Consider the following 15,947-nt stretch of genomic DNA (forward strand, 5'->3'; position numbering starts at 1 on the left):
GCGCCACCCCGAATACTGCTGTGTAATAAGACGAGTCTAATGTGTCACTGAAAGGTTATAACAACACACGAAGAAATAAACTGAACTGATTAACAATAATATCAAACCAGATATACAATACTACTACAGGATTATTATACACGACTGACACTTTTTACATCCTCTGCTATAAAATTTACATATATCAATATTTTTTTCTGCTTTTTTTCCTGCATAAATCTCTTACATGCTTCAGTTCTAGCAAAAACTACCAAATATTCAACAATTTTCAGGATTTTAACCCTTTCGATGTTAGTTTGAATACATGATGCTATTTGTTTTAATAAAAAAAAATATATATATATATTTTCCATAATAATACATGGTGGAGGGATGTGGAATTGTTGTTTTACAGGCTATCAGAGTCTTGGACATGTTAAAGATTGGTGACAACAGTGATTTCATGCCATTAGTAGCCTATGAGAAACTTTGTTCAATTCATTTTATTTTATATATTTTAGATATTCCAAGTGTTGTCTTTACTTTTTTGATTATTATTGCTTTCCATGAGGGTCCTGCACTGAAAAAATCTTGTAGCAGCTATTTGTCATCAAAATTAAATCAACTTAAAGGTGATTGAACGTAAGACTGTAACATAACTCAAAAAATAACCACTAGATGCACCATGGGTTTGTGGTTTACGCAGTCAAAAGTACAATGTCCATATCATAGATGTAGTTCAAGTGGTTTATTTTCAAGATTTCGCAGGCAAACAACAACTGAGGCCTTTTGTGCTGTCTCTCCAGCTCATCCTGTTTGATTGTCTGATCGTCTGTTTGTCTGGTAAAAAAAAACAAAAAACATAGGCCCACCCAGGTGCATGCTGGTCTAACTTTGTGCTCCCTATTTATACCCAGGTGCCCACGGTCTAAACCAATAAGAAAACACAAAACAAACAGGTGCTAAATACCAAAGAATGAAAGCAATAACCATAAAAAAAAAAAAAAAAAAAAAACATATTTTAAATATTAAAAAAACAAAAAATAAACAATTAGCAAAAAAAAAAAAAAAAAAACTAAGTTAGTAAACAAAAAAGGTAAATTAACTTTAAACAAAAAAACTAAACCGACAAATAACTCCTACAAATCTACTAATGCAATGAAATCAGTTTACAATAGCTTATAAGTCTAATGAAATCTGATGAAAATACAGAAAATACATCAGAAGCATGAGGACAAATAGTATATTGCGGTAAATCCGACACATGTTGATATTGTTATTTTAAAATGTAGCAAATTCAAGAGTCCACATTGAGTAATTCAGAAAATGTTGGCTACATCTGAAAGTAACATTCATATTTATTTATAACTTACAAAAAAGCCAATGAAAGTCTAGAGATGGTCCAAAAATGCTATGAATTACTAATACAAATGTGCAACTAATTTATCAGAGATGAAGGTTTGCTTTTGAGTCAAAAATACTTGAACTACAACCAAAAACGACACTGTCAGAATTTGATTACAGTCAAGGGAAATCCCCCTTATTCTATGAAAATTATGATAAAAAAAAAAAAAGCATCTTGCCATTAATCACAGAACACTAGTCATTTGTAATTTTGCTCTCATGTCATCTGTGCTATCCATCCATCCATCCATCCATCCATCCATCCATCCATCCATCCATCCAGGGGCCATGGGATCATTCCTGTGAGTTTTTTTTCCTTCAGGTTAGAACATGTAGTAGGTGGAACTAATGTTTTAGCGTAGGAGCACCCTGGACTCATTTTAGGGACGTACAGCAAACAAATCTACTGCCATGGTGATCTGTCACTAGACTAGAAAAAAAGTTTAGGTTCGGTCAATGGACAAGGATTTTGCTGGAAAAGAAAAATGTGCAATGTTTGTACAGTTTGCACTTTAATGTTCTGAGATGTGCAATGTAAATGGGCTCACTGCAGCCACTGATATTGTTAAAATGTTCATGTTTGTTACCAAAATTTGTTTGCTGTTCTAAAAAAAGTGACTTTATTGTCATAATTGTAAGATCATTTTTGCATTTTCTATTTTTATTTGGAAAAATATTGTCGCAAGAAGCTGTCTTGTTGAGTTTATTTGTATTGTTCAAGCAAAGATCTAAGTTATTTTTAATTTGAACAAAAATGATTCAAGGAAAAGCAAAAAGTATTGTTACAATATTAATGTTTCTTTCAATTTAAAGTTATAATTGCGCCACTGTCGCAATTTTGCTGGGGTTGAGGGGGGCCTGGAGATTTTTTGTCCTCCAAAGGGTCGCCCAAGAGAAAGACTGACAATCTCTTAGTTGTTTTAAAACATGTTTTGTATCTACAGAAATGCCACTTCCCATTCTGGTTATGATTTAATTAGTATATGTTTTCCAAGATAACGTGTGATCGATAAATACTCAAAACAGCTTAGTTTCGTTCACCTGTTTAATATAGGTATCTTTCCTTTTCAGATTAAACTGGGGATTTTTTGTTAATGATCTGCTTTGAATGAAATTCAGGAAATCTACAAGATTGATAAAGCTGAATTTATGACTTTTAAAAACATTTTTCAAGGCGTCTTTGGTCAAATTCCTGACATTGCATTCATTTAAATGACAGTAACTTTCTCTAGTGAAAAACTACCACTGAAAAAAATAATTTGAGTCCTGTTTGAGAGATAGCTCTTAAGCCACAACTGTGAGGAAAATTAAAAAATTAAATCCATAACATTCTATTTTTTCAGCAATAAGGTGTGGTTAATTATATCAAATTTAACAGAGGCAAATGCTTTCTTATTATCAACATCCCTTAACGAGTCATCTGTCATTTGTAGACATATTGAAAGTCTGGTATGACATTTTTCAGGGACAAGTATTTTATTTTCTAGGAAGATGACAAAGCAAAGATTTTTAAAATCACATAGAGACCGTCTTTTCTCCAAATGCTGCAACAAAAGCTTGAAAATGGTGGATAACATTATCTTCAAAAAACACAAAGTGCTTATAATTCCTTTAACCATAAACTTAAAAAGGTGATATCCTCCTTCACAAACAGGGGGAGCTGTAGGATTAAGAAGGGAATTAATCTACAACGGTCAGACCAAAAATACAGAAATCTACAGAGATGCACTGCTCAAGCAACACCTGAAACAAAGATCTGTGAGATGTGGTCCCTGAACTGAAATAAATTTCAGGGTACTATTCTACAGATTAAAAATATGCTCATAACTATCAAGCTCAGTCTTTGACATTATTTCTTGTACTAAACTGGGACCAGTAGTAGATTGAATGAGTAGAGTAGATTGAAAAACTCTAGAAAATATGATGACTGATAACACTTTTTATTACAGTAGTCTTATAACCAGTGAGGTAAATATTAGATTTCATTGCCTACTTACTGTACAAATGTATTTACCTTGTGTCTCTCTATTCTAAAACATATGTCTGTGACTGTTTGTTAACTTCGGGGTGCAGTTTTCAATGCTTTTTTCCCAGTTTAATGGAAGGCAGATGTTTGCAGTTCACCTCTGTGCATAAGTCATGTCAAATCATGCTCAAACCTTTTATTATATACTTTCTCCATTTCTGTGGATATATTTTCAACAACAGATATGCTTGAGCTTCAGTATGAAATATGAGTGTGATGATACCAATGGCAAAGACAAGGAATATAAAGGTAATATGCTCATCAGGTACCAGGCTGTGTAACTTTTGGTTCCTGTGCAGGCTGATAACCACAGGTTGTACCTCAGCATCAGGAACATTATATGAAGTTATGGCTTAAGCAGAGATTGGGATATTAACCCATAAAGACCCAGCGCTACTTTTGTGTCAGTTCCCTAATGTAATGTTCTCTACATATAACCTTTTTTAAATGATTAATCATCATTTATTATAATATTATCCTTTGTATTTTGCATTTTATCAGTTAAAATTAGATATTTTCCTGTATTTAATTTGCTAATCATTAAGATGTTCATAAAAGCTCAGCTTAAAGTTGAGGGTTATTCTATCAAAAAAAGGGAAAACTGAAAAAAAGTGATTTGTTTTCAGTAAAATCTATCATTAACTGAACATAAATCAAGTATCTCCACTAATCCAACTCCAGGGGTTTTACTGGTGAATTAATGTTGCAGAAGATGATGGTGTTTCCATGATAACTACGGAGCCTCTGAACATCCAAAAGGGTCATATCTGATGACCATGAAAAGATGACAAATTGCATTTTGCACCAATTATTTACATGTATTGATAGGATTAGTAAATCAACAGGTGTTATACAGTTTAGATCAGTAGATGCTTTAGGTCGGTGATGGATGTTTGGGTCTCTATGGGTTGAGGATTCTTAAGATTGAAATAAAATGGGAAAGATATAGAACAATAAACCTTTGAGTGTGTATTATCTTAAATTCGTCTTGTCATATGAATTCCTAAGGCATCTCATCTAATTCCCAAGCTCATCCATCAGCAACAACCACTGGCTCCTGCTTGACATTGAATGGCAAAAGGATAAGTTATCTCCAGTCTGCATTTGGTGTCAAGTTGGACCCCCGATGCTGAGAGATAAATTTTATGATGCAGAAGAATGAAGTCTTTCAGTTCCTCTGGAAAAAAGAGCATATAGGAAAAAGACATGGATCAGTGGAGGATGAAAATGTATGGCTCTGACAGACAAGATGTGTAGCAAACCTCTCACACTTAAAGGCAGTAAAATTCCAAATTTATGAGACTTTACTGGAATGTGTCCCAGACATATGTCCATACAATATTCATACAGTGCGAACATAAATACCAACTGCCATATGTAAGGTATGCTTTTAAAAAGACTTTTGTCAGCCTTGGAAAAAACAGAATCCATCCATCCATCTATCCATTCATCCATCCATCCATCCATCCATCCATCCATCCATCCATCCATCCATCCATGCATGTGTGCGTGCATACATACATACATAAATACATACATACATACATACATATAGATAATAGTAATGAATAAAGCATTGTGTCACTTACCATTATCCACAGAACATTGGTCATACAGTCACAATTAAGTAATAATAATATTAATGCATCACACTTATATACCACTTTTCTGGACACTCAAAGACTCTTCACAAACAAAACAAAAAGAACAAGAAAAGCCCTTGGAGAGCGCAGACCTCCAACAAGACAGATCTGTGCTGTGCCCCCCCCGTCACCACCAAAATTTAATAATTTCTTCCCTGCGCCAGTATCAACATTTCCTGAAAAGTTCATGAAAATCCGTTCATAACTTTTTGAGTTATCTTGCTAACAAACAAATAAACACGCAAACACGTACGCATGCACACAAGCAAAGCGATCACAATACCTCCTGGCAGAGGTGGCATCTTCTTATTATAGAAATGCCACTTCCCATTCTGGTTATCATTTTATTAGCCCATAAAGACCCAAACATCCACCAGCGACACAATCCATCCACAGATATAAACTGTTTAATACCTATTGATCCACTAAACCTATCAATACATGTAAATAAAATACAGTTTGTCACCTTTTCATGGTCATCAGATATGACCCATTTGGACGTTCAGAGGCTCCGTAGTTACCGTGGAAACACCATCATCCTCTACAACATTGATTCACCAGTAAAACCCATGGAGCTAGATCAATGACAGCAGATGGAAACACTGGGTTTATGTTTAGCTAATGATAGATTTGACTGAAAAAGTCACATTTTCACAATTTTACTCTGTTTTGATATAATTAACTTTGAATTTAGTCTGAGTTTTCATGAACATCTATATGATCTGTGAATTAAATATGAGACAATACATGATTTACACCAAAAAAATGCAAAAAAAAAAAAAAAAGGATAATATTATCCAAAAAATTGATGATAAATCAATTAAGAAAGGTAGAAATAGAGAAAAATTTATCTGGGAACTGCCACAAAAGTAGCACTGGGTCTTTATTATTAATGAGTTTTCCAAGATAATGTTTCATCGATAACTACTCCCAACAGCTTAGTTTCATGAATCTGGTTAATACAGATATCTTTTCTTTTCATGTTTAACTATGGGTTTTTTGTTAATGATCTGCTTTGAAGAAAATACAGGAAATGTATAGGTTTGAAGAAGCTGAATTTATAACTGTTTTAAGACATTTTTCAAGGTGTCATTGGTCAAATTTCAGACCTAACATTCACATAAATAACATCTCAACAGGCCTCATAGTTACATTACATTTCCATTGATCTATGACTAATGTTTCTGGTACTGATCTTCAAGCTGCTAAAGCTCATAACTGAACTCCTCCACCTGTAAATGATTATTGGAGCTTTCATTCCTTCCCCTCTCAAATGTAATCCATGCTCTAGACTAAGATTCACCGTTTACAACTGAATTGAACTGAATTGAAAAATCTTTAATGTTCCCGAAGGGCAGTTTGATTTGCAACAGAAGTGTACATATCTCACATATCACCAAAACAATCATTCTCACATTATACAATAAATAGAGTAAATAAGTCATCATAGTTAACGGTGCATTGTTCCCAACAAACTCACCTACAGGATATTTAAAAACTTAACGGCAGATGGGACAAATGATTTGAGGTATCAGTTTGAATTGGCTCTGCAGGGGAAAGTGTGCCTTCTCTTTGACGGAAGAAGCTGAAACTCTGCATGAAGAGGATGGAGAGGTTTTGCCAAAATGGCCTTTGCCCTCTGAGTGACTCTGGCTTGATGCAAATGATCAAGATCATTCAAGTCAGAGCCAATTGTTTTTTGGCAGATTTTAACAGCATTCCTCAGCTTGTTTTTGTTTAAACCGCTGAGGTTACCAAACCAACAAATCAAAGAAAAAGTTAAAATGGACTCAATAAAAGATGAATAAAACATTTTAACAGTAACCCTTTCATGCATAGTGGTCACTACAGTGGACAGTTATTCTACAGCTGTTCTCTTGTATATTCATGGGTTTTGTTGTTTTAGTTCCATATCAGCCAATACAGTGGACGCTTATGCATCATCCCATAATACACTGACATTCAGACCATTACTGTACCTTTGCTGTTCTTGATAAAACTGATCTGCACTTACATGTTTGAGTGTAAATCACTTGTTATTTGTTAGACACAAAGGTTTTTTTGCATGTTATCTCCATGAAGTGAGTAATAACTACCATTAGAATACGTTAAAATGGGAGAAAACATCAGATTTGCAGCATTAAAAATGTTTTTATTTCATTGTTTTCATATTACTTTCTTACGGAACAGGATTAGGGCCACCGTATTTTAATCTCAGAATTCTGACTTTAAACTCAGAATTCTGAATTTTTTTCCTCAGAATTCTGACTTTATTCCCTCAGAATTCTGCCATTTTTTCCTCAGAATTCTGACTTTAACATCAGAATTCTGGCTTTTTTCCTCAGAATTCTGACTTTATTTCCTCAGAATTATGACTTTAAACTCAGAATTCTGACTTTAATCTCAGAATTCTGACTTTTTTCTCAGAATTCTGATTTTAATCTCAGAATTCTGACTTTTTTTCATAATAATAATTAAAAATATACATATATTGGACCTTATTTTAATCAAAAATATACATATATTGGACCTTATTTTAATTTATTGTATTTTTTTCCAGTGGCCCTAATCCTCTTCTGTACTTTCTGATATTAGGTTTTAAACAAGTTTCTTTACTTCAAAAATTAAATGCATGGATATTTTTGTAACTCTGAAAAAAAAATCGATTGCATTGTTTGTTTTTTTTTCATGTCTAAGGAGGAATAAAAACACTCAAGAATAAAATCTTTACTAAGGTTCTCATAATTCATGCATGAAAGGGTTAAAACACCTCAGTTTCCTCAGATAAAAGAGCCTCTGATTTGCCTTCCTGCAGATGGCATCTGAGTTGGTCTCAAAGGACAGTTTGTTGTCCAGGATGGTACTGAAATCCTTGTACTGACTGACTACTTCCACTGTGCCTTAAGAAAGGTTTGGGCTGTGACAGGTGGGTTCTTAAGAAAGTCAAGAATCATGTCCAACACAATTATAGTACTGACAGTACAACTGTTCAAGTGACAACAGATAATAAACGATCACGTTCTCACCAAAAAGCAAAAAGTGCTGGCATGAACAAATTGTCAGACTTATAAATCTGCAACAACAAAGCAGCTAAACAATCTTACTTGACCAAATTTACCATGTCCTCCTGCACCAGACCCTCACTGAGGTGGATTTGAGTTTCATGATACACTCCCTGCCAAGTCCATTGTCGTCTAGAGGGACTGAAACAAAGAACATAAAGATAGGTATCCACTACGAATGTTTTCTATGTTGGACATGTCAAAAATTTGGACAATTGACCATTACTGACCTAAGGCTGAGGGGAAAAAGCTTTGTTACTGACTTCAGTCATCATAGCAGCCATGTCAACAACATGTCAATCTGCAAAATGTATTTCTCTATAAACAAATAACACTTATCAGGAGTCAATAACGTCTTTTTAAGACTTTATTCAAGGTGTCATTGGTCAAATTTCTGACCTTACATTCTCAAATAACAGCACAAAAGGTGTCATAGTTATTGACTTGAGTACATCCACCTTGAGACCAACCCACCTTATCAAGCTCCACCAAGGGAAACACCGACACATTCCCAGGCTGGCCCAAACATATAATGCCTCCAGTGTGTCATCAGACCTTTGTAGAGAGGAAAACAAGGAACCCCCAACCTCAAACCGGGTTACGGAAATCTGAGCCTTGCTCTGTCTTGAAGCCAGGCCTGGGGTAGAGGTTCATCTGTGAGCATCTGGTGGTCAGGTCTTTAACCATGGGACCCTGTTGAGCTAAGGCCATATAAGCTATATGGTTCTGTCCTCTTCAAAGCCCACCATCAACAATAGGAGCGGTAAGAGTCTGGTCCTGTGTGGATTGGGCCCTTGGAGGTCATTTTACATTCCCAGACCAAACGGTTTTTATTAACAGGAACTGAACAAGAGCTTTGTCAAAGTCTGAGAGAAGTGTAACAGTGCATGAACCCAACATGGGGGCTTCTGATAACAGTACAGGACTGTCAACAGAAGGTCACAGAGAGTTCAATTTCCCATGACCACTCTCAGACCTGACATGCTGGAGAGGAAAATAACCAAATATGAGCTGGGGGTGGAAGACCTGATGCATTCACCACACAAGCTACCTGGATACAAGTCAGCAGATTGAAAAATATACTGAAAAATTTTTTGGACACCCCTAAAAATTGTACTCAATAATTTACTTTTTACTTAATAATTTAACATTTTTACTCAAAATCTCAAATATTATCATGAAATATTTGTGGAAAAATATTTTTTGTGTTTCAGAAGGTATGGTTGCATCACACAGACACAAAAAATGCAAACGATCTTTTGTTTATTGTTAGCCAGAAAAAAATACAGCTAAATTCTACAGTGTCAACATGTCATGGCCTGGATATGTTTCATTTTGTTGCAGACACATCCAGTTTTGACGGAACAGAGCATATACAGAAGGGTGTGTTTGGAGAATGGAACAATACTTGGACTTCAATGACTTGTTTCTTAATGCAACACATTCCCAATCCATGGGATGTCCTGGACCAAACAGCTAATTATTTGGAAAAGTAAATGAAAGCATGTGACTTTCCTGTCTTGCTTCTGTTCTCTTTGCCAATATCTAAAAATGAGGGGCTGAACATTTATCTCAGAGTTTTACAGGTGACATCTCACTGGGCATTTTGACCTTATTCTCTTATACATACTAATTATTTGTGCAATTTCAGTCCAAATCAAAAGGCTTAAGATGCACAATCTGGACAGTGATCGGTGATTACAGCTGTCAAAACCAGTCGAACTGACATATGAGGAAAGGTTATTATGGAATGTTCACCCAGTGATACCAAAAAACAATCACTGAGGCTCATATTCGGAATCAGACATAATCCATGTTATTAAATATGCAAGTTTTTAGTTTATTTTGATATTCTGCACGAAGTTACAGAGATAGATGATTTCTTTTGTAAAGCACTGATTTGCTGTCCACCCTGGTTCTGTCACAGTTTTTTTTTCTCCTACTGAGTTTATTTTCTGTAGAGAATTATAAACGCCTTGGTCTGAATTTGTGAAGTGAATCAAGTATCGTGACAGGTGCTATGAACTGTTCGGCCAAAAAAAGTCGCCCACTGTATCAAACAGCAAATTGGAAACCCACATGCTCCCTTCTGCTTGTGCTCTGTTCCGTCAACATCTTGGTGAGTTAATGAAACACATACAGATGACGACATGTTGAAACTGCCAAGAATTAGATTTTTTTCCCCCTTGTTACTAATAAACAAAACAAAACGGAATCAATCACTTGCATTTGTTTGTGTCTGTCTGATGCAGCCACACCTTCTGAAACACAAAATATTTTGCCGCTAATATTTCTCTATCTATCTGTCTATCATAATTCCTGTACCTATGAGAACACCTGTGACATTTTAATGACTATCAGCCTGTGGCCATGACCTCAGTTTTCATGAGGATGTTTTGAGTGTCTGGTGCTGGATTACATTAAAAGCCAGATTGCTATGTCTGTGGACCCTATCCAGTTCGAATATAGACAGAACCTGAGTGTGAGGACACCAAGTCTTTTGCTTTGAACTCTGTATACGAGCACTTGGAGAAATGAAAATCTTATGCTCAGATGTTTTTTATTGACTACTGTTCAGCTTTTAACTCAGGCATCCCTGGGAAGCTCATCTGAGAACTTAAAACTCTGGGTCTTTGTGATGCCATTTGCAAATGGATTTTATACTTTTTAAACTGTAGACCATAGAGGATTAAGATCAATAACTGTGTCTCTAATAAACTTAACAAACGTGTGAGCTCTGGTTTGTCTCAAGGCAGTGTTTTAAGTTACTTGTTGTATACTTTGTGCACCTATGACTGTGTTGCGATAATCTGATCATTACGTATGCTGATGACACAACTATCATTAGTCTTTCATTCATTCATTCATTATCTGAACTCGCTTTATCCTCACTAGGGCCACGGAGTTCCCTGGAGCCTATCCCAGCTATTTATGTTCGATGGCGGGGTACACCCTGGACATGTTTTGAGTTCATCACAGGGCTCTCACATTCACACCTATGGACAATTCAGATCAGTGCTTCCCAAGCTTTTTTGCTTCGTGACCCCATTTTAACATCACAAATTTCTGGCGACCCCTGACATTCAAAACGGAGACTTTTTTTTTTTTTTTTGCTAAAATTAATTTGTTTTTGATCATGTAATAGTTTGATATACTATGTTGCAAATAAACGTTAATTTGAGATGACATTTAGGCTATATAATATATATTATTATGGACGGAGGCAGAAAAGCCAGGTGTAGATTACTGCACAAAGTGAGAATTTGATTTTCCTTGGTTAGGATATGTACAGTCAGTCCAGCTTGGATTTACAAGGCTGACAATTAATACTGAATAAACAAGAACTCAAACTCTGAATAATGAAAGAGCTGCAGCATCTGAAACTGACCACAATGAACATTTGACAGATAAACAGAACCACAGAGCTTCAGTTTCAGCTTCAGAGTTTGTCATGTCTTTTATGGATTGTGATTGTCTCTCTCAACTCACCATATATTTTTTATTAGTATGTTTTTGTTTTGTTTTGTTTTTTTTTAAATTTTTATAAATTACTAGAAATTTCAGGCAACCCCATTTGAATTCCACACAACCCCACATAGAGTCCCGATCCCAAGGTCACCAGATGAAAACACAGAAACGTCAACTTGAACAACTATACAGGAAAACCGGACTCACAATTCATCTGCAAATCTACAAAGACCACATCCAAAACTACAGAAATGCACTCAATTCTGCCCGGTCAAACTACTACTCACACATCATCCACTCTGGCTTCAATAACCCCAAGACACTGTTCTCCACCATCAACTCCCTGCTGAAACCCCATGACAACATTACCTCAACATTCACATCCCACAAATGCCAGACTTTCCTGTCATTTTTTACTTCCGCTAAGGAGGTTATGTTATTGTCGGCGTTGGTTTGTCTGTCTGTCTGTTTGTCTGTGTGCAAGATAACTCAAAAAGTTATGGACGGATTTGGATGAAAATTTCAGGAAATGTTGATACTGGCACAAGGAACAAATGATTACATTTTGATGGTGATCGGGGGTGGGGGGGCCACGGGGGCCCACTGATCTGCCTTGGCGGAGATCTGCGCTCTCCGAGTGCTTCTAGTTCAATCTAAAATTGACTCCATCTACAATAGCCTCCACACCCGTGCCCCCCCCCCTCCCCCTCCACTGCTCAGCCACTATCTTAGTTCACTTCCATCTCTCCTGCTCAAGTTTCCCAGTTTATGACCGGCATGAAAACACCAACCTACACCCTGGACCCCATCCCATCTAAGCTTCTTAAAACCTGCCTCCCTGTCCTTTCCCCACTCATCACTTCCATTATCAACTCCTCCCTCTGCTCCAGATCAATCCCCGACACCCTCAAACTAGCCGCCATCACTCCCATTCTTAAGAAACCCAGACTTGACCCTGACATCCCTTCCAACTTCCGCCCCATCTCCAACCTCCCCTTGCTCTCCAAACTACTTGAGCGTGCCGTCTCTTCCCAGCTCCAAACCCAACTCACCTCCAATAATCTCTTTGAAACATTTCAATCCGTTTTTTTGTTCCAAACACAGCACTGAAACAGCCCTCCTCAAAATATCAAATGACCTCCTCCTCTCCGCTGACTCTGGCCATATAACCATCCTCATCTTCCTAGACCTCACCGCTGCCTTCGACACCATCCACCACTCCATCATCATCTCACGTCTTGAGAAAACATTTCACATCACTGGTTCAGCACTCACTTGGATCAAATCCTACCTCTCAAACCAAAAACGATTCATCCACATCAATAACCACTCCCCCTCCACTGCTCCCCTGTCACAGGGTGTCCCCTAAGGTTCGGTGCTTGGTCTCCTGCTTTTCATCCTCTACATCCTCACACTTGGCAATATCATTCGTTGTCACAGACTCAAATTCCATTGCTATGCCGACGACGTTCAACTTTACATCCCCTCCCAATCTTCCTCCACCCTCTCAAGCTGCCTTTCTGAGATAAAAACCTGGATGCAAGCTAACTACCTCAAACTCAACTGTGATATATCTGACCTCCTGATCATCGACCCCAGATCCCTTACCCAGTCCGTTCACCACTTACATCTCACTGTTGACAATTCGTCCCTGACTCCCTCTTCCCAAACCCGTAACCTCGGAATCATCTTCGACACCAACCTCGCTTTTGAACAGCACATCAAACAGGTCACAAAAACTTCCTTCTTCCACCTTAAAAACATAGCCCGTCTCTGTCCATCTCTCTCCTTTCCTGCAGCTGAAACATTAATTCATGCGTTCATCACCTCCAGACTCGACTATTGCAATAGCCTCCTTTATGGTTTATCCTCAAAACTCCTCAATAAACTCCAGCACATTCAGAACTCCGCTGCCTGTCTCCTCACCCGCACCCGGTCACGCGAACACATCACCCCCGTCCTCCAACACCTCCACTGGCTTCCTGTCAAACACAGAATAACATTCAAGATCCTCCTCCTCATCCACAAAGCCCTCCATCACCAGCCCCCCCCCCCCCCACCTCATTGACCTACTTCAGCCCCATGCCCCTTCCCGCACCCTTTGATCCTCCTCTGCCCTTCTCCTCACCCCACCATTAAAAGCCAAGCACCGAACCTGGGGGGACAGAGCTTTCTCCATCGCAGCTCCAACCCTCTGGAACTCCCTCCCACCTTCTATCCGATACTGCTCCAACCCCAACACCTTTAAATCCCTTTTAAAAACTCATTTATTTAAGATTGCTTTTAATGTTTAATCTTAATGTTTAATGTTTAAATGTTTTCTATTCGTATACCTCCGTTTTGCACCTGCTTTTAATCTGTTTTTAATGTCTGTTTCTGTTTTTATCTGTTGCATGTAAAGTGTCTGTGAGTTATATGAAAAGCGCTATATGAATAAAATGTATTATTATTATTAAGGTTGAAAAACACTGATTTAGATTAACCTATCAGTGCATGTCTTTGGATGGTGGGAGGAAGCTGGAGTACCCGGAGAGAACCCATGCAGACACGGGGAGAAACTCCACACACGTCTTTTTATCAATAATAATGAATCTCACGACAGATCAGAGATGTCTGTTGGAGTGAGGAAAACAACCTAACGCTAAATACCTCAAAAAAATATGAGCTTGTCATTGATTTTAGCAAACGGAATGCTCATTTGGCTGTTTTTTTTTTAATCAAAGATGCTGAAGTAAAAACAGTGAACAGTTTGAAGTTTTTAGGTGTGACTCTCTCTGAGGACTTGCGTTGGAACTCAAACACCAGCAACATTGTCAAAAAGTCACGTCAACGTCTTTTCTTTCTATGTAAAATAAAGGAATTCACTTTTAACAAACAGGTTCTTTTAAACTTTTATTGCTGTGCTATAGAAAGTCTGATTCCTAACTCTATTACTGTGTGGTTTGGAAATCTCACAGTAAAAAAAAAAGAAAGCATAAACAGGGTGGTACGTTCTGCTCACAGGACTATTGGGGGCGAGCTGCCTGTCCTGGAGGACATTTACAAACACAGACTTCTTTCTTGGGCATTATGGAGCATAAATGACCCAAATCACCATCCTGCCCGTGATGTTTGGACTTCTTCCCTCTGGAAAACGCTACCGCTCTATTAAGTGCACAACATCTCGCCATGCCAAGAGCTTTTTCCCCAAAGGGTGTATCAACTTTGAACAATGCACTTCAGTTTTATCTACTTTTATTACATCTTTATTATTTGCTCTTTTACTATATTTTTTTTTATCACAAAAGTGTTTATGTTCCATATTTATTTGCTCTTTTATTGTGTTTTTATCATGACAGTGTTTATGCTTCATGTGTGTCTTTCAGATCTGTGTATTGTGTGTTTATTTAAATGTTGACTGTGCAATTTAAGTTTATTGTACCTTTTTTCCACTGTGTGTTTTTTTTTTTTTATTGCAAATGGCAATAAACTGAACTGGACACTAATATTTGAGATGGTGTAAAGTTTTAAAGGTGTCAGTAAAGCTTTTTCTACCACTGTAAATGTGACTTTGTATATACTTTGCGTGGAATAAATGATAGCAGGTGAAAAAAATGCTTCCTGGAATCATAGCTACACGTGGTGCAGCAAAATACAATGGATCCTCACAGTACGAGTGCACTGTAGTACGAGAAATTCACTTTACGGGTCTCGGCTATTGAGAATTTTTGTCTTTTTTATTTATTTATTTTTTAATTATTATTTTTATTTATTTATTATTATTATTATTTTTTTATTATTATTTTTGTCTTGAAATACAAGTGGAAATCCGCAGTATGAGCATTTCACGTTCAGTATCATCAGCCTTCAGATGTGGTGGAGATTACGAGAAACACCCAAACACAAACAGTGTAGTGAAGGCAATCTCTACCAGTAAATTAAAAGAAGAGTTGACAAAGTGGCAAGAAGTTTTTGATTTTGTTGAGAAAAAAAAAAAAAAGTCATCCAAAGTTCAGGTCATGCAGCTGCTTTATTAAATGACAATGGTCTGGTACATTTTCAGAACACTTTGGAGCAGATTTCTCTGGATAGGTTTTAAATGAAATGGCCTGCAAGTGCGGACAGTGATGAAAGTGAGGCCAGAAAGAACAAATTAAGCGAAGAGAGAGAGAGAGAAATGCCAGAAATTCTTCTTCTATCTGATGTTTTAGTGGAAGGAAATTCTCCTTCCAAACAAAACCCTCCTCCTCCACCAGCTTCCCAATGCACAGATCCTTTCATCTTAAAGGTAAATAAATTACCCTGCCCCCCGAGATCGCCAGTGACCCAGAATAGATGTCATTACATTTAGGCAAAAGTAGGTCAAAGTTTCAATTTTTTATGAAT

Source organism: Sphaeramia orbicularis, chromosome 20 (genome assembly GCF_902148855.1).
Source record: "Sphaeramia orbicularis chromosome 20, fSphaOr1.1, whole genome shotgun sequence".
Taxonomy (NCBI): domain Eukaryota; kingdom Metazoa; phylum Chordata; class Actinopteri; order Kurtiformes; family Apogonidae; genus Sphaeramia; species Sphaeramia orbicularis.